We start from the raw sequence: 21209 nt of genomic DNA, 5'->3' as shown, positions 1-21209 counted from the left end.
AACAAAACAAAAACAAAACTTTAGATCTACCCCAGCCAAGGCTGGATTGCAAATGCCTACCCCAGGGTGTACTGTTAACTTAAGGAAGAGTGAGCAAGACCACAGGAACACATAGTAGCATGACTCAGAGAATTGCTGGAGGGAAACACGGTAGGCAACAAGGTATGCTGTGTTCCTCTCTTCAGATTTCTCCACCAGCGCAGAATGAAGGAGGCCTTCTTTCTCCCCCCAGAGGAGGAGGGGCACTAGTCCGCTGGGTCAGAGTCTGGGATCGCATAAAGCCTTATTCCCTAGAAGCCAGGTCACTGAACTGAAAGCAATTTATGAATGCACTCTCTATTCTACCCAGGCCCTGATGGTGTTGGGCAGACCACCCTCACCCATGCAGCTGGTTGGCTAAACCCACAAGGCTCGGACTTAAAAGTTTTACAAGTATTACCTTCATCTACAAAATGGAAATAAGCCATTCCTTCTTAAATGCCAGAGAGTAAAGAAAACATTTTACCATCACCCTCTGCTCCTAAATCTCTCCTCGGCCAAGACAACTGCCGCTCCCTTCTCTCTGTCCCCAACTCCTACTGTAAGACCCAGGAGCAAATTTAAATTGTTCCCCACTCTTTGGTACCATTTGTTTAGGAATGGCTGTCTTGAACCACAGGGTTCTAATGAATATAACTATTCAGCAGGGCCCAGATGCTGCTGTTCAGGAATGCTGGGTCCTGAGATGCAGAACCAGACCCAGGGAGGACAGGGGCCATCCCTTCCACTATTCTATAGTGGACAGGGGGCCTTGTGTGACAAGCTGCTTTGTCATTTTTTTTTATGGCTCCGCGTATGTGCTGTTTTTACGTGATCCAGGAATTTTTAAAAGGCCACGTCCTTTGAATATTATTCAGCCTCAGAAAAGAAGGGAATGCTCACACCTACCACCACACGGATGAGCTGGAGGACACAATGCTAGTGAAAGAAGTCAGACACCAAAAAGACAAATACTGCGTGACTCTACTCACAGGAGGTATCCAGAGTAGTTCGATTCACAGACACAGACACAGACACAGACACAGAAAATGGCATGACGGTTGCCATGGGCCACAGAGGGGAAGCGGGGAGTTTTTGTTTCACAGATACAGAGCTCCAGTTTTACAAGAGAAAAAAAGTTCTGGAGATTGGTTGTACAACAGTGCGAATGTACTTAACGCTACTGAGTTAAACACTTAAAAACGGGTTGAGATGGTAAAATTTGTATGATGTGTGTTACACCGCAATTTAACAAGAAGAGATCCGTCCACATCTTTCGTTTTCTTTTGTTTGATTCTCCAGTGACGCCTCTTACCATGCACAAAGATGCTACCCCGTTCTTCAGCAGGACGTTTGTATCAGTCATTGTAGGCATTTCTACAGCCATCATTTTATTTAATGTCATGTAATCTTCACAGTAACCTTGCAAGGTAAGTATTTTAGCCCAGTTAATGGATAAGGAAAGGGGCTCATCGATAATATGTGACTTGCTCACAGCTCCTTGGAAACAAAACCAGGGGGACCCAGGTCTCTGATTCCAAGTGAGTATTATCTGCACAGCTGTACCTCAGCTTCTCCATAACTGGAGCCTCCTAACTCCACAGGCTAGGACACATCCAGGAAACTCCTCCAACATCAACAGCTGAGGATACATATTCATATGTTAACCAAGATGCAGGAAGGGACTATTCACGTGGGGGGCGGGGTGCATGCGTACACGTGCATGTGCATGTGAATCTTGCCAGGAAAGAAAAATACCACCTCTTGTGCAGAGAGGAAAACCCACAGACTCTCAACACCCCAAAGAAAGTGCAACAGTTCTCAAACACAGGCGTGACCAAGCCAGAGGAGAATTAGCCTGGGAATAGGTTGCCATGGGCAATATAACACAATTCAGTCTCCCTGTCCTTGGCATACATGTGGCTTGCTGTCTCCAGGCCTCACAGTCTCAAGTATCTGAGCAAGGACCACAGACACATGAGGGAGGACATCCTTCTTCGAGGAGCAAACCCACCCCCTCCCTTTTAGCTCCAGGATGAAGACAGCTCTGAAGACAACTCTGGGACAGAGCCCCCTCTAAGAAAGCAGAGGGAATCTTGGAAAGTAAAAGAGAAATTGTGAACTCGGGTCAACAGATCCTACTAGAATGGGCAGGAGTGTATATATGGCTCTGAAAACTGGAGGAAGGGATACTTCTAAGGTTGAAGATTCTGAAGAAAACCCTGACCTACTGTTGCTGACAGATGGTCATGCTCTGGGGGCTCTGCCTGGGTCACCACTCCTCCATCCTCTCTCATTTTTTTAATGTTTTATTTTATTTGTGAGGGCGAGTACAAGCGGGGGAGGGGCAGAGAGAGAGGGAGACAGAGGAGCCAAAGTGGGCTCCACACTGACAGCAGCAAGCCCAATGCAAGGATCAAACTCACAAACCGTGAGATCATGACCCGAGCCAAAGTCGGACGCTCAACCGACAGGCACCCAGGCGCCCCGCCCCGATCCTCCTTCATTTTTTAAAGGTAGCAAGTCTCTATTCATTAATGCTCTCTATTTTAGCATCTTAGTCTGCTCCAAATCAACAGCATGATTCACTGCGCTCCCCTTCTCCTGGGCTCCTTATTCTCTACTCCCTCCATTCTTACCTCTCTGTCATCTGCTTCTATGATCTCCTGTACCCTGAGAGGAAACCACAGGGTGAATGGGAAACAGGCAAGGAGATGGCCCCACAGAATGACAGAGGGATGGAGTTCAACCTGTCCTGGAATCTCCTAGGCCTTCTTACATGGGAATATGTAAAGCAAGACCTCCAACTTTTTGATTTCCAGTAAAACCCACTGTCTTAACATCCCAATTCATGCTATCTTCTCTGTCACTCAACAGCTAACATATAAAATTAGGAAAATGTAAGAAAACAGCAAAGCTGGGATATTTCAATCAGCAGGCAAATGTCTTTGAAGTCCCTAGGTCCATCCCTAAGGTACTTACACCAAGCTCAGGTAAGCAGGGTTGATGTGCAAGAAATGCATATCGTCCTCGTATATATTATTAATGAGTTGTATCAGTCAAGACCCAACCAGTGACCTTAGATAAGTTACTTGACCTCTAGGATCCTCTAGTAGCCCCGTACATAAAATTAGAAAAGCATGTGGAAGAGGACACTACCTCTCCTCCTTCTCTGGGTTATGGAAGATCACAGACCTCTGCAAAAGCTGTCAGAAAGGTAAGTGAAGACCATCACTTTTTTCTGAGCCCCGCTTCATCTCTCTCCCCCTCCCCCTCTCCAGGATCCCAGAGCAGTGTCAGATGAAGAGCAGAGGGAAGGGGGCGGGGTGTAGAAGGAGCCAAGTAAAATGATGACAGCAACAAGAAAGCAAACACAAATGAGCTCTGCAAATGCTCGGGCGCATTCTGTACTTATAATAAGTGCAGGGGAGGTGGAATGTGTATGCTGGTATGCAAAGTACTAGCTCCCAATCAATGCCTCTGGCTGCCTACATTACTTGCCTGTTCCCCTTGGCTTCCTGTCCTGCACAGAATGTCCTGGATGCTCAGTGGACGATAATAGCATTGCCTTTGATGCTAGTGAGAATGGGCCTCAGATGGCAGCTTTGAAGCCACGGGGCCCGAACAGGCTGGCTCTGCAAGGGGCAGAGACCTGGCTGGTGGTCCTTTGAGTTCCAGGTAGGACCCCAGGGAGGGCCAGTATAGGAAGCCCCACTGCATTACAAACGTACCTGGAGGCTGCGACTTATCCCTTCTGTTTCATTGCACTTTATTAAGGAGACCTCAACTAGACCCTCAAAAATGCCTTTTTAATGGCTATTATTTCATCCAGAGGCCTTGGAGCAGAAGGAGGTTGAGGAGGAAGCAGCCATGTGCTAGGTCATCAAGGGCCACCCCAAGCAATACCAAGCTGTCTACAGCCCAACAGAGACGTCTGCTGCTAGTCTGCAGGAGGTCAACGTAATTCAGGTCAACAATCGGCTGGTCACTTCTGTTGGTCAAATAAAATTCCCAGACAAGCCCATGTTACCACATTAGGCACTTTTTCCTAGATGACAGGACCTCAGAGTCCTTACTCCTTGGGAGGGAAGTTATTTAATCGCCCCTTCTGCCTGCACCTAGCTCCTTAATGATCAGCATGGCTTGGGCACTGTTGGTCTCAGGCTATCTACCTAGTGGTCTGTTTACCAATGATCTAGAAGAAAGGCAGGTAAAACTCCTCCCCAAAAAAGGTACCAGTTATTTACCTTATCTGGTAATAATAACAATAATAGCGGCTCACAGCTTTCACAGCCTTTACTCTGCACCAGGCTTTCTCCCAACTGCTTTTCTTTTCATGTATTAACCACTAAATCCTCCCCCTGGTCTTAATAAGGGTTGCCCATTTCAGAGGTGAGGAAACAGCTCAGGCGTATTTATATTTTAGATTTTCAGAGAGGCTTCTGTGATCAGGAAGCCCATGAGATCTGAAGGAATAAGGAGTTAAGGGTGGAGCTCCAAGCTCCCTGTGAGGTCATGAGACCGATGCTCTACTTGAAGGGAATGGACGAGGATGCTGGGCGTACGGTTATTCCTGGGCCCCTGCTGTACAAACTATGTCAGCCGAAGCTGGCTCTGCCCACCCTGCAGTAACAGGACTGACGTGCTTCCCAGAGCAGAGGTTCAAGGACATTTGTGTGCCCTGTGGCAGAACCAGCCTGAGTCACCCCAGACTTAAGAGCTGTCAGCGGAGAACCTACTTCTAGCTCTGCACCCAACCCGTGTGAACATAATGCTTCCTCATGCTGAAGTGAAACTAGCTTTGGGGGTTTCCACTGTTCTGTGCTTGTTGAGCTGAAAGGCCTGGCTACCACCTGTGGCACCACAGCGGGCTGTAAGTCCAAGGAGGGTCATGTCAGCTCCTAACCTCCTGGACTGTGAGCCGGCCACAGGTCGGTGGCATGTTTGGGCAGACCAGGCAGTCACCACAAATCCAAAACGGGTAGGAGAGTTCTATTTCTAGCCTCAGGGTGCAATGTGTGTGCACAGGACAGTGTCAGAGACCAGGATATTAATACGGCCCTGTTCTCCACAGCCTGTGGACACAGCAAGATGGGATTCTTAGCTGGAAGTGTGCTGACAGCAGCCTGAGGGTTTCTGCCGCTGGTCTCTTTATTAAAAAAAAAAAAAAGAAAGAAAGAAAAAAAACTACAGCACCTAAAACCTGCTATCCAGACTCTGCCTGACTGGCTGGCTGGCCAGCCCTATGGACTGAAAGGGACTTTTGGGAGAAAATCAGGGGACGTCACAACAGGCCCCTTGGGAACCCTGGTTCTCCAACTTACCAGGACATTAAAAAAATCATCCTTGGTGTTTGGTTAAATGTGCTGCCTGATCCCATCCTCAGACATTAGAATTCAGTAAGTCTGGATAGGAGCCCAGGCATTTGCATGTTAATAAACATCCCAGGTCATTGTAACACAGGGAGCCTGAGGCCTCTGGAGGCAGCCTGGCGAGGACAGCAGAGCTCCTCACCCCTCCAACATGATGAGTGCACCAGCAGCATTTTTATCATCATTGAAAGCTCCGGCCCCAGCCCGGAAGTATTGAATCTATACCTACATTTATTTAGCAAGATCCCTAGGTAGTTCGTAGGCACACTACAGTTTGAGATGCACAGCCCTGAGGTTCTCAAAGAGCATGAACCACAAGCACCCAGATAACCTCTTACAATACAGATTGCTAGCCCCCCCACTTACAGAGTTGCTAATTTGGAAGGTCTGGGATGGGGCAAGAGAATTTGCATTTCTTGCAAGTTCCCGATGGATGCTGATGCTGCTGGCTCAGGGACCAAACTTTGAGGACCACTGCTCTAGTCTAGAAAGGTTTTTCTCAGCCTTGCTGCGCCCTGTCATCACCTGGGGAGCTTTAAAACTTGCTGCTACCTGGGTCCCACCCTCAGAGGCTCTGGTTTGACTGACCTGAGGCCCAGACTGGGGACCTGGACATTTAGGGGTTCTCCAGGTGATGTTAATGTGCAGAGAACGTTGATAATCAATGTTCTGGAGTCAGAAACCTGGACACAAATTCCAGCACTTGCCAGCTGGTGACCTAGGAAAACTGACATAGCTTCTTCTGTTGCCCACACGCCCCACTCACAGGTCTGCCTGAACAGGAGCTTCATTACGCTGTCCATGAACCTAGTAGATGAGAACGGCATGGAGATTCAATGTATATGCTCTAACGGATATCAAACAAGATGGCAGCAGTTCAGTCTCCATGTCTGTGGTTCACAAGCACCTGCTACCCTGCCTTCTACTTGTTGCCATATATCATCTCTGCATATGAAGATAAGAAAAGGACCCTTGACTGGGTGCTCACCATGTGGCAAGTACATCATCTCATCTAATTTAGTCTTTACAACAACCCTACAGGTCTGATATTATTATGGCCATTTTCCCGCTGAGGAAACTGAGGCTCAATGAGGTCAAATGACTTGCCCAAGCTAACATGTCTAGAAAGCGAAGAGTCAGAATTTGAATTTCAAACAGTCGGACTCTAGAGTTGTCTCTGCTAACCATTCACCATGCTGCCTCGTGTCCCTGGTTGGTCTTCCCTTCCACCACCCAGAAACTTCTGCAAGGTGGTGGGCTGGGGAGACAGAGGTCACATCCAAGGGCACATCCTCTCCTCCTAAGTGAACCTAATATCAAGAACCTCCAGCTTCCTTGAGACTTGAGTTGATTTATCATCATTACCCACCCAGGGACACAGCCACAGACACAAATAAGGTTACATTTCCCGACATATACAAATGGATTTTTTTAAAGACATCAGAACAAAGGCACTCTGCTAAGCCCTCCATGAAGGTGCAAATTGCTAATCTGATCTGAATGTGTCACTGGTTTGTTTGGGCTTCATCAAAAGGTTTTGATACAAGAATTGAGGAATAATAAGTAAAAGTTTCTGATATGAGTTCTACTCGTATTTGAGCTTGAAATGAATTCTTAGTTGTCTGTTGTGGGAGCCGATTTCTGGATTTTCAAACGGGGTTGGCAAGCAAGACAAGGACGAGACAGAAATGAACCAATAAAATCAAGAGTAAGGATTAATTAAGGGAGTTTGCCACAGAACAGGGACAAAGGAAAGATGGTAATAGTGTTTCTTCCAAGAAAGACGAGTTGGATTTTTATATACATGTAAGTTTCTGGGAAAATAATTTAATTTTGACACCATCTCCGCAAATCGACTGGGCTTATCTTTCTCCCATGGAGAGTGAAGATTGCCCTTTTTCTGGCCAGAGGGGAATCTCATTTCCCCTCTCCTTATCAGTTATTAGAAATCAAAATATTGTTTCAAATGGATGTGTTTAATATTTCAGACTACATAATGTGTCCCGCACAAAAGGGCAACATCACTAGACAGGCAACAAAGGGTACAGCAGAGATGAAAAAGGATCCGGAATCGCATGACCGAAGCCTTCTCTCCAATCTGCACCCCCCACCCCCAACCCTCGTTCTATGAGGCCTGGCTTATTGACCATCTCCTCATTCTTAAACTTCCTCAATCCTGAAAATGGAGAAAATAACAAATTGGATTTCCCTCCCCTACTCTACAGTACAGCTATGGTCCAATAACACTGATTTTTAACATCTACTGTATGAAGCAAATTCCCAATGATTCCAAGTGATTTTGGTCACACAGAAACTAAGATGTTTCCCACTGAAAACACCACCCCGTATTATAGGTTGAAAATTCTGGCAACAAAAACTTGACTTAGGTCCAATCTGTTAGCAATAAGGTCCAAATTAGTGGCTTATTTTTCTTTTGTAGCTTTTTCTATATTTCAGATATATTTCAATATTTCTATATTCCTGCTACCTCTGTCACCTCCTCCCCTATCTAAGGATTTGGTGGCACATCATCTCCTAGACCTCAGCTCCCTAGTTTGTTCTTTCCACCCATGCTGGATGGAGCCAACCTGCAGTGTTATGCCTCACAGGTAGCTACACCCACAGATCACCTGATCCACCCCAGCCCCCAGATAGCTTACGTTCTAGACTCGGAGGTAAATAACACATCTTTCCTCCATGTTAGCAATTTGTAAGTTTAAAATTCAGTGTGACAAGTTTACCTGTAATGAGGAACACTTCTGCTAACCTATATGACGGGATCAGCATGGGGAATAGCGACAATGCAGCTAACTCAATTACCAAGTGTTCTGAGCGTGTGAAGTGTTATGTGAATGCTAAGTAATAATGTTATGGTTTCATCTGAAAGATGTGTATGTCACCCAGGAGCTTCCGGTAGTCAGTAACATAATTTGCAATAAGTCATCATTAATTAATGCTAAATTACCAGGCCCTTCCTGGGGAAGCTGCATATTAAACTGACATCAGTATGTGAAGAGTTCATTATGGCTAATGTTATGAGAACACAAACTGAAGGACTTAATAGCGGAGTAGAAGGTATTTATGTCCAAACACCTCAATGTGGGCTCCACAGCTGCCACACACCAGCAAAGATACTGGTTTGTCACTAAGGAGGATGACAGGAGACTTGGAAACATAACAGGTTCCCCAGCATGGGATAATGGGGTATTTGGAAGCACTGAAAAAAATAGGAGGGGCACCTGGCTGGTTCAGTCAGTAAAGCATGCAACTCTTGATCTCGGGGCCATGAGTTCAAGCCCCACATTAAACATGGAGCTTATGGGGCGCCTGGGTGGCGCAGTTGGTTGAGCGTCCGACTTCAGCGAGGTCACGATCTCGCGGTCCGTGAGTTCGAGCCCCGCGTCGGGCTCTGTGCTGATGGCTCAGAGCCTGGAGCCTGTTTCCGATTCTGTGTCTCCCTCTCTCTCTGCCCCTCCCCTGCTCATGCTCTGTCTCTCTCTGTCCCAAAAAAAATAAATAAACGTTGAAAAAAAAAATTAAAAAAAAAAAAACATGGAGCTTACTTTTTTTAAAAAATAGGGAGAGGGAGAGCTCTCAGCCACCCGTTTCCCTCATTCTTTCCTCTAACATGCCACTTCCACCAGAGCCTGGGGGAATGAGACAGAAGCAATGAGCAAAGAGATGGGCTACGGAAGGACCAGATGCACCCAGAAATAAGGTAGGATTGGGTGGGTGTCAGGTGATGGTGGGAGATGGGATATTTGGAACTCTTCAGGTGATTCCGTTTTGCCACGCCACCTTCCTACCCCCCGCCCCTGCTCCTACCTACTGGCTTATGGTGATTTTACGACGTTTGGTTATTGTTGCAAATCCAAAAGCAAAATGATCCTAACTCATGTAAATCTGTGAGGCACATGATCATAAATCAATACTGCCATATCTAACATAACCACTACTCTATACATACATATTATAAAATAAAATGAAAGAATGTACACAGCACGAATACTGACTCCCCAACACCTGCACTTGGGTGACCATAAGACCGATTGCGAACAAAGGCCAAGAACCCCAGAACACACAGCCAAACAATGGACGCCATGGTGCAGCCTTGATGTGTCCTCTCTAATCTCCCAAAGGGAAAGGACCTAGTAGCACTTTTTTCCCAAATTTCTGTATTTGGTCGCAGGAGATGCTTCCTAAAAAGATCATTTCTTCTGCATCTAACAAAACGGTGTAAAAACAAAAGAGTGCAAAGCCTTTGTTTGATAAAATCTATTGTTTTTCATGCATTCATTCACTCAACAGACATTTATTGAGCGCTATGCCAGCTTTCAAGATACAAAAAGGAGAGAGACAGAAAGTCTTGCCCTCGAGGCACTCCCACGCTGGTAGGACACAGTTAAGGACCCAAAGAAGCAAACAGTGATAGGACAGTGAAGGAGAAGAGGGACTGATAGGTTGTGCAGAGCAGGTGGAATCTGATGACCTCTCAGAGAAAGATACTGTGGTAGGGTCCCCTCCCTAAGGAAAAAAAAAACAAAACCTCAAGGCAACCTTGCTATTCAAGTACTTGACACAACATCCCTCACAACCTTGCAACATGAGACCACTTAATCAGACTACATGTTTGTGTGTTGCCATATATGGGAGACAAAGAAGTAAAACATGTATTAAAAACTACACCACGTGGCGTTTGGGGCTCAGTTCTTTGGGTACGAACCCAACTGAGCGGTGCCGGCAGAAATACAGTTGCTTCCTGGACAGAAAAGCCTCGGAGAATCCTGCTACAATACATGGGGGCTGAGGACCCTCTGGCAATGACTTGGAAGGTCATGCCAAGTAAAGGGAACCACCTAAGCAGAGATACAAAGGCACAAAACCTTCTACGCCCCAGAGGAGGAAGCCCTTCCTACCACCATTTCCCCGCCTCCACCAAAAATGACACGAACCAGTGGTGGACACCAGTCCGAGCAAGAAGCTGAGCCAGTCGGCTTCTTCATATAGGATAACCAGACTCAATGAATTGCCTGCCCTGAAGCTGGAACTCAAAAGTCAAGATTGCCATCTGGGAACATGGATCCAGAGAGGCAAACAGAGAAAGAGGTCCTTAGAGTGGAAGGATATTAGTACACAGAGAGGGGCAGCCTCAGGAAACTGTGTGATTCCCAAGCAAGAAGGAGAGAAAGAATAATAGCTTTGCGGGACCCAGTTCTAGACCCTCAAAGGCTCAGCTTTTCTTGACGGTCTTGAATCCTGTGAAATACTCTCAATTCCTTTGACGGAAGTCTCCTTAGTTTTAGACTGCTGCAGTGGGATTCTGGTCAGGGCCCTTGTGAATAAGAGATACTGAAGGGTCCTAGGGACAGGTGGGCTATCCAGCACCCTGGTACATGGCACCACTGCAAGGGCGGGCTCGGCCCCGTTCGTGTCAATCATCGTAACCAGAAGGAAGTCGGAGGACCGTGGGCAAAATGAGTGGATCAGGGACAGCCTGGCTGAGTTCACCAGAAGGTCTTCACACCTATTCGTCAACTTTTCATAAAGATGGAATCTCCAAAGCACTCGTAGCTCCTCTGGAGAAAGACGTGAGATAAATACAAGGCACTGTTAACAAAAGGGTCTTTCTTCTTTATTATAAAGCTGTTGGAAAGAAACCGTTCTACCGGGCCATGAGGGAGCTACAGTCCTATCTCAACACGTAACCTTGAAAATCAGGCAGAGTCACTGTCCTTCTCCTCAGTTCTGATTCTCCTCTTCCCCACCATTCCTCCGAAAGCACACGTCTCCATGAAGAGCCTTTTTCACGTAATGAGACTAATGACACCTCCTGTGCACACAGAGCAATCACGGCTGCTGGCTGGGCTAGACCCTGTCCTGCTGTCACATCAGTGGCCACCCCTGCTTGTCCCAGGATGCTGCTGACTTCTGGGTGGGAACACCTGTGACAGAAAGGGAGATTTCCAACCTATTATCCCACAAGGACCAGCTACCCAAACTGAAGGTTACAGATAGCAGTGGGAGGAATTCTGCTTTTGAAACAACAAAGGCAAGTTCCCTCCAGTATTGCATAATTTCTTCACAAGTCTTTCTATGGGGACAGGATGTTTGCATCAATAAAACTGTACTTAGGGGTACCTGGGTGGCTCAGTCGGTTTAGCATCCGACTTCAGCTCAGGTCATGATTTCTCAGTTCATGAGTTGGAGCCCTGTGTCAGGCTCTGTGCTGACAGCTCAGAGCCTGGAGCCTGCTTCAGATTCTGTGTCTCCCTCTCTCTCTGCACTCTCCCCCCCTGCTCACGCTCTGTCTCTCTCTCTCCCTCAAAAATAAACATTTAAAAATTTTTAATTAAAAAAATAAAGATAATTAATTATGAATAAATAACAATAAATATACTTTTTAAATTGTACTTAAATATTTCAAATATATGTTGTCATTGGGCTGCAAACTGTAGACCCACAGAAGAACACAGATGAAGAATTAGGGAAACATCTGTGAGGCAGATGAGGGTCTCCCTAAGAGGAAATAGTTAGATACGTGAGTTTTGTGGAGCTGAGGCCAACGGGGGAGCAGTAAACACTGAAGAGCCCTGCAAACATTTTCTTGGTATTCCAGGATCTTTAAGGAAAACTGTGCCCTGAGGGTAGAAGCAGCAAGAAACTCTTCTCTCTGAACACACTCTCTGTGAGCTTACTCCCCAACAAAAGAACATCCTAACAGATCTGTGGAGTCTACTGGAGGATACAGGATTTTGAGGCATCTATACGGAGACTTCCTGAAATGCCCTCCCTGTGAAACAGCTCAGGAGAGCAGCTTGACTACTGGGTCAAGACGTCTGAGCCTAATCATGCCCGCGGTGAGACTCTGAGATGTAACCGTCTCCCGTGTCTGACCTTCCATCCCAGGATGTCCAGAAGCCTGAGGCTTCTCATATGGCCCACACCAGCCATATGGGGAACTGGCCACAGGGGTCTGGCATCCATGGGCACATACTCAAATTCTCTGCCATTTGGAGTTGAATAGGACACTAGAATTTGCCAAGCTCAACCCTCTACACATCTCAGATACTACATACAGCACAGGCTGAAACATTTGGCTGTCACCTGGGGTTCTCTAAAAAGGAGTCCTTCCTGTCTGCATTTTGTAGATCCACAATGTCGTCGTTAGAAACTAACTTCTGTCCAGCTGGCCACGTGAGAGATATGGTACTGCTGCACTTGAGCTTGCTCACCATGCTGGGAGAGACGGACTCTTTGGCCCAAACAAGTTCTCCAGGGTAACTCCTTGGGTCATATGACCTCTTACAAGTTGTTTTGAGGTAAGCCTGGGTCCTGTGCTTCGACAACAGCATTATTTAAAGGACCATGTCTATTGCTGTAACAAATTAGTCCAAAACTTAGCCACATGAAACAGTATCTCACAGTTTCTGTGGATAGGGAACCCAGGCATGGCTCAGCTGGGTGTTTCTACCTAAAGGTGCCTCACAGTCTACAACCAAGATGTCACCAGGGCTGGAGTCATCACCACAAGCTCAGATGAGAAGTACTCCCAGCTCCCCACACGGGCTCACATGTTGTTGGCAGTAATCATGTCTTCAAAGCTGTTGGCCAGAGACCCATTCCTTGCCACATGGGCCTCACCTTAGGGCAGCTCACAAGGTAACATTTTTTCCATCAGAGGCAGCAAGGGAGAAGGTAAGAAAGGACACAGAGGATGGAAACCAGTCTTTGATAATCTAACTCAGAAGTGACATCTCAGTGAGTCCTAAATCCAGCCCACACTCAACAGAAGGGGGTTGCACAAGGGCATAAATTCAGGAGATGGGGCTCATTATAGGGCCACTGAAAGGCTGCTTACCACAGGCTACATATTACCCTCTTCATGTCCCTATTGTGGGAACTGACAAACAACAACCCATCTAGTCAACAACGTCTGACTAGATGCAAAGAGTGGTCAACCACCCCCATCAAGCCTGTGTGAAGGGGTAGGTAGGCCCAGATACCGGTCTTCGTATATTGGACCTTCCTTTATGTGACACTGTTAGGGAATCTGACCCAAACAGGGCCAATCAGAACCCCCTCCAGCCAATGAGTCATTTAAGTATACAAAGTTAAACCAAATGGTGATGTAGAAGCAAGGCCAGAGCCAACATGGTGTACTGAGCAAAGCCATGCTCAAGCTGAAGTCATGAAGAACAGAAACCTTCATGGTTTCCACATAAGCGGGAGGAGCCAACCTACAAAGAAGAGCCTAGAGAGGTATATAGAGGGAGATACAAAGACAAGAGATCATAAGGCCTGAAACAGAGACAGAAACAGAAAGAAACTGTTTCAGGCTTTGCCTCCTTTAATTTTTCCTATTTATTCAATCTTACAGTGTACATTCCCATCCTCTTTTTGAGCTAAGTAGGTTTCATTTCTTTACAATCGATCTCTGACTCAGCCAAGTCCTCCTCAGTCTATTTCTTCTAGAAAATGGTTAATATCAGTTCAATTTCACCCCAGAAAGTGACCTTTGAGATGTGAAATAATGTGCAGATTCCAAGCAAAGCACATTTTTGTTCAAGGTATAGATGTGACTCAATTCATTTCCATAAGCCTGTATTAAGATGGTTATTGTTGTCTCCATGAATCCAGGGGAAAATGTAACTAAAGAAAACAGGAATATGACTTATCCTAAATCAAACTGCACAATGGTCATGAAACAGAACTAGAAGACTTAGTCCTCTAATCCCGCAATAACTTAAAATGCAAAAACATTACACACTCACATAAATGTGCATTTACACACTCACATACGTATATGGCCACAAACACTTCACAAGCAAGGAAAATGAGGTCCCGAGCAAATAGCGGCCTCTCTCCACTTCTCTTGATGCATCACAAGGCAGTATGTATCCCTTGAGCTGACTCCCATGTGGATTTGCTTTCCAGAGCACATTTTCTAAGCATTCAACAGTCTGCCGATAGAGAAACCAACTCATAGAGTAGTTTACAGGACGCCCCCAGGCAGTTCACGTAAATATTGCAAACATCAAGTTTATACTGCCAACTCACTGCAGAAACCCAAAAGGATAAGGTTTTACAAGTTCTCTTCCCAAAAGAAATCAGACTGAAAATACAGAGTGATAGCAGCTGGAATGGTGCTTCCCCCTTCAATACACGTAGCCTGAAGAAATGTCTTCTTTTTTTCGTACAAATAATATTTTTTATGGCAAAGGTAGTATGTGCTCACAGTGGGGAATTTTGAAATTCCAGAACGTATGGAGGAGAAAATAAAGCTACTTATAAATACTACCATCAAGAGACACGTAAGGTTGACATATTTCCTTCTAGTCTTTTTTCTATATATATATATAGAGAGAGAGACATTTCATTCCCTATATACATATATGGGTTAATGCCTTCTGTTTTGCTTTTTTGTAACCTGATATTATATTGCATGGAGGCATGGGGGAGAGACTGCTAAAAGGTACAAGATTTCTTTAGTCGACATATAAATACTTTAAAATTAGATCATGTCAATGGTTGCACAAATTTTTAAATATACTAAAAACACTTAACTATACACTTTAAGCACATAGATGATATGTCAATAGAGCTGGGTTTTGTTTTTTTTTTTTAATTTTGAGAGAGAGGAGCGGGGAGGGGCAGAGAGCAAGGGAGAGACAGAATCTCAAGCTGGCTCTGCACTGTCTGCATGGAGCCTGACGTGGGGCTCAAACCCACCAACCATGAGATCATGACCTTAGCCAAAATCAAGAGACAGATGCTTAACCGACTAAGCCACCCATGTCCCCCAATAAAGCTATTTCCTTAAAAAAAAAAAAACAAAACTATGAGATACCACTACATACCTATTAGAATGGCTAAGATTGAAAACAAAAAAATAAACTGATTTTATAAAAACTGACACTTCCTGGGGCGCCTGGGTGGCTCAGCCAGTTGAGCATCCAACTTCAGCTCAGGTCATGATCTGATCTGACAGTCCGTGAGTTCGAGCCCCGTGTCGGGCTCTGTGCTGACATCTCGGAGCCTGGAGCCTGCTTCAGATTCTGTGTCTCCCTCTCTCTCTGTGCCCCTCCCCTGCCTGCACTCTGTATCTCTGTCTCTCTCAAAAAAAATAAAATGAAAACATAAAAAAAAAAAAATTAAAAAAAACAACTGACACTTCCAAATACTAATAAGGGCATACACTAACTGGAATTCTTGTGGGAATACAAAACAGTGCAGCCACTTTGGAAAAGTGTTTGGCATTTTCTTAGAAATTTAACCACACATCTACCCTACAACCTGACCATCCCGCTCCTAGGTATTGACCCAGGAGAAATGAAAGCATGCGTCCACACAAAAACCCATAAACAAGTGTTCAGAGAAGCTTCATTCGTGTTAACCCAAACTGGAAATGACACAAACATTCATCCACAGGAGAATGGATAAATGAATGAGGAATATTTATTCCATGGACTACTATGCAGCAATTGAAAAGAACCATCAACAGCAGCATAACATAAATGAATCTCAAGACCACTGTGCCAAGTGAAAGAAGCAATACAGAAAAAAATACGCATTGTTCCATCTACGTGAAAGGGCCCAGAAAAGGAAAATCCTACAGAAAACAAACTGCTGGTTTCCCGAGAGCAGGGAAAAACTGCAGAGTATAAAACAGCATGAGGGCATCTGAGGGGAGTAACAGAAATATTCTATGTCATGACTGTGGGGGTGGTCACATGACTGTGCACATTTTCCTAAATTCATCAGATTATACACTTCAAATTGTTCCACCTTAATTGTATATAAATATACATCAATGATGTTTATTTTAAAAAATAAGGAGAAAATTCATCAAGCTATACACTTAAAACAGGAGCATTTTTGGTATGTAAATTGTACTTCAATAAAATTGAATTTTTTAATGGGAAAAAATATACATTATATTGTGCTCATTTTCACAGGCCATTAAATACTTTTCAAAAGTACCTTAATTTGAATATTACGCAGCTATACTATTCAATGTTATAGATGTGCCACAACTTAATTGGCTGGTCCATTATAGCCAAACACTTAGGTTATTTTCTTTTTTGCCACTGAAAAAAACATTGCAGTGAACATCTGTGTGCATAAAACTTTGTCTGTATTTTTGATTCCCAGAAAAGGAACAATTGCATCAAAGAGCAGGAATATTTTCAAGGTACTCAGTACATTTGGAACAATGTCATCTTAAAGCTGATTCCTTCTAACTGTGGTGGGAGGAAATCACAGTGATAAAAAGAGGATGGTTGTTTTCTCTGCAACACCTTCCTTAGTGAACAGGAGAACACGATGCGGGTTCCCAGTGAGTAGAGCACGGACCTTGTCCTGGCCTTGTCACTTAGTGCGTAACCTTGAGTCATTTTCTGCCTTTGGATACTATCTTTTTACCTCCAAAATGAGAATGGTAGCGTATGGTAGGCAATATTTCCCATACAGGGCAGAAAAGCCACCAACTGTAAAATAAACAATTGATAACTGGAAAAAGAAACTTGTGTTTGTGCTGAAAAAGAGTAAGAAGGATGAGTAACATGGATGGACCTAGAGGGTATTATGCTAAGTGAAGTAAGTCAGACAGAGAAAGACAAATACTATATGATTTCACTTATATATGGAATCCAAAAAACAAACAAAAACAGATTCTGAAATACGAAGAATAAATTGGTGGTTGCTGGGAGAGGTTGATGGGGAGGTGAGGGGAGATACCTAAAATAGATAAAGGGAATTAAAAGGCCAAAACTTCCGGTTCTAAAATAAATAAGTCACAGCCATGAAAAGGCACAGCATAGGGACTACAGTCAATAATACTGTAATAATGTTATATGGTGACAGATGGTGACTACACTCGTCGTGGTGAGCACTGAGGAAATGTACAGAATTGTTGAGTCAATATGCTGTCCACCTGAAAATATAACACTGTATGTTAATTAGACTTCAGTAAAAAATTCAATTTAAAAAACTTGTGTTTTCAAAAGACATTATTAAGAGAAAAGACAAACCGGACTGGAACAAGTTATTCACAAAACATATATTCAACTAAGGACATGTACCCAGAATTCCTAACTACATAAAATAAGAACAAAAACCAAAAAAGTAGGCAAAAGACTTAAACATGCACTTCACACACAAATTGACACACAAATATTCAAATAGCCAACATGTGGATGAAAATGTGCTCAATATGTTTAGTCACATGGGAAATCCAAAGTAACACCACGTGAGGGGCATCTGAGTGGCTCAGTCGGTTAAGTGACTGACTCTGGGTTTCAGCTCAGGTCATGACTTCGCAGATTCATGGGATGAAGTCCCACATGCGATGGGGCACACATGCACTCTCTCAAAGTAAATAAACAACAACAACAAAAAAAACAAACATCACATGAAATACCACTATACATCCAACGAAACGGTTAAAATTTAAGACTGACAACACCAATGTTTAGCGAGGAGGTAGAGCAACTAGAACTCTTTTACGTTACTGGGGGGGGGGCGGGGGGTAAGTGTGTAAAATGGTACAATCGCTTTGGAAAACTGGAAGTATCTACTAAAATTAAACATATATATATCCTTGAACTCAGCAATTCCACTCCTGAGTATGTATGTATTCTGGAGAAATTAGTAAATATGTCAGTAAAGGTCATGTGCAAGAAATTCCATAGCAGTTTTATTCATAATAGCCAGGACTTTTTTAAAAAACCCAAATGTCCATCAACAGGATAATAATAAATTGCAGCATATCTATTTAAAAGAATATTACACAGCAAGGGGTACCTGGGTGGCTCAGTCGGTTGAGCGTCCGACTTCAGCTCACGTCATGATCTCACGGCTCGGAGTTTGAGCCCCATGTCAGGCTCTGTGCTGACAACTCAGAAACTGTAGACTTCTTGGGATTCCGTGTCCCCCCTCACTCTCTGCTCCTCCCCCACTCACATGCTATCTGTCTGTCTCTCTCTCTCAAAAACAAATAAACGTTAAAAAAAAATTTTTAAGAGTATTACACAGCAAGAAAAAACCAACCTTACGCTTAATGCAATAACGTGAATAAATCTCTGACATAATGTCAAGCAAAAGAAGCCACACTCAAAAAAAAAAAAATACTGAAGGGTAAGATTTATGTGAAGTTCAAGAACAGACAAACTAATCTGTGGCGGTAAAAGTCAGAACAGTGATTACTTCTGATATGTATGGTGGAGGTACTGACCACGAAGAGGCAGAGGGAACCTTCTGGGGTCATGGAAAGGCTGAATGAGAGAGGAAAGAGTTGGAGGGAGAACCAAGAGGAGCCTATTTCAAAGTGGCTCAGATTAGCATTGACCAAGATCTGGACATAGGCATCAGTCTTGAGGGCTGGAAAGGAAAGGACTGGCTGACTTGAGAAAGGTCTTAGGCGTGGGTCAGACAGGACTCAATTGAAACAGAGGGGAAATCAAGTTGAAGAGGTAAAAAGCTCAGATAATGCCATTTCCTGTTCATCAATGTCAGCTCCCATGAGCTACTAGAGAATGCATGCAGGCTCCTTGGTTGTCATCAAGGCCCTCCACAATGGCCCCAACTTGCCTTTCTAGTCTCCTCTCTGGCTTTGTTAGTCCTCCTACACCACGCCTGCTGCCTTCCAGCTGTACTAGACAACTCTCACACTCCCAACATGCAAGTTCATACCACGGGACCATGGCTAACATGGCTCCCTTAGTTTAAATGTCCTACTCCACCCTTCCCACCCCCACATCCTCTGTGACTATTGAAACCTCACTCATCCTTCGAAGCCCAGATAAAATGCCAGCATGTATGTGAAGCTTGCTCTTTTTCGAATGCATCTCCAAAAAGTGTTTTATTCATACTTCTGTTATGAGTGTAATTCCTGACCTTGAGTGACAGGTGTTTGCATCTATGTATGTCCATCTCCTCCAGGAGACTAGCTTCTTGTGAGCAGAGACCACATCTTGTTTCCAGCTGTATCCCTCCTGTCCACCACAGTCCCTGGTATGGAGTCAGTGCTCAATAACCAGGCATAGATTGAATTTTCTTAAGCTGCCTAAGCTGCCATGAAAAAAAAAAAACCCATGAAAATGGGATCAGAGGGATGTGGACAGAGTCACAGAGGGTAGAGCAACCTAGAAGTGTGAAAGAACAAAGTGCAGAGGGAGAAAATCCTGAGGAAACAGAGCTCTCCTCCAGAACACTTTTATGACCAAAACAGACACATGCTGCTCAGCTTACCCACCACGGCACCGGTACTACCAGGAGAGGGCACATGGTGCAGGTGCCAAGGCTGAAAACAACAAGAAAGGCAAGGGGCACCTGTTTGCCCTAACATGGCTCAGAAACCCAGCGCCCTGTGCTAGAAGCATCACTTCAGCAGCTACCTGTCCTAAAGGACTGGTTCGCTCTCCACTACCCAGGGGCACATCAACCAGCTCTTTTTAAAATCAGCAGAGTGATGCAGAAAGAAAAATCCTTCCATGATGTTGCCACCCCTGGAAGACAAATGATGGAAATAAAAGAAAAAAGAATGGGATGGTAAAGCCAATCTGAATCTCAATAAAACGCCCACGGGGACTAAGACTTTCAGGCGATGGAGAGTCAGCAAGCACGGTACCAATCTCCCTAGGAAAGGGGAGTTACAAAGTGACAATAGGGAGGGGAGGGAATAAAATGGCTTTTTATAGCCCCTAATATCTCTTCTGATAGCAGCCTACACGGCTTCCATGTGCCAGGATGCTGGGAAGATGAATGGATTTGTCTTTCTGTTAAATACCATTACCCGGAGCACTGGGGAGAATGAAGAATGGGTTACAGACTCACATCCCAGCTTGCATCTCTTTTCTCCTAATTAAAAAAAAAGTTGCAAAAACAACTCCTATATGTTCTCTCCAACCCATTCCCACCACCTACAACATGTATAACCTCAGGGGAAATAGGTAGCCCACTGATCTACAAAGTTCACCTGCCAGACCAATACCCAGCATACAACCTGTCCTGAGAAGCTGAAGTTCAAATCTAGATAATCAGCATGGTCAGGTCCACACTAGATCAATGACATACTTCAAGATCCATTAATTCCCTTGTAGGATCCTGTCACCTTAAAGCCCAACAGCACTTTCCATTAAAAGGAATCACAAGGGTTTACTCTTTGCCAGAGGGGCAAATGATTCTGTTTGTTGATGGGACTCTGTTTTTTGAGTGATCTGAGCCATCCACATGCACCACAACAAAACAGGAAAAACAAATAAAATTAGTGGTCCCACCTCTAGCAGCATTCATGATCAGTCCTCAGGCCAGAGGAGCTCAACCTCAGCTACACCTGAGCAAAAAATGATCGGAAAAGGAAATGATTTTAAAAGACCATTGACAGTAGCATTCTCAAAAAAAAAATTCTTAAGAAAAAAATTTGAATACGTGCGAGATCTGTATATTGAAGATCATAAACACTGCCATGAGAAATGTAGATATCCCATGACAAGTAACAGAACTAATACTTAGTTTTATTAGAATTTAGCAAGGTCATAAACTACAAGGTTAGTATACAAAAATCAACTGCAGTCTTTTTTTTTTACTTTTAATTTAATTTTATTTTTTAATTTACATCCAAATTAGTTAGCATATAGTGCCACAATGATTTCAGGAGTAGATTCCTTAGTGCCCCTTATCTATTTAGCCCATCCCCCCCCCACAACCCCTCCAGCAACCCTCAGTTTGTTCTCCATATTTAAGAGTCTCTTCTGTTTTTTCCCCCTTCCTGTTTTTATATTATTTTTGTTTCCCTTCACTTATGTACATCTGTTTTGTCTC

The sequence above is a fragment of the Prionailurus viverrinus genome, chromosome A2, assembly GCF_022837055.1.
Source record: "Prionailurus viverrinus isolate Anna chromosome A2, UM_Priviv_1.0, whole genome shotgun sequence".
Lineage (NCBI taxonomy): Eukaryota > Metazoa > Chordata > Mammalia > Carnivora > Felidae > Prionailurus > Prionailurus viverrinus.
Note: the sequence above shows the minus strand (reverse complement) of the source record.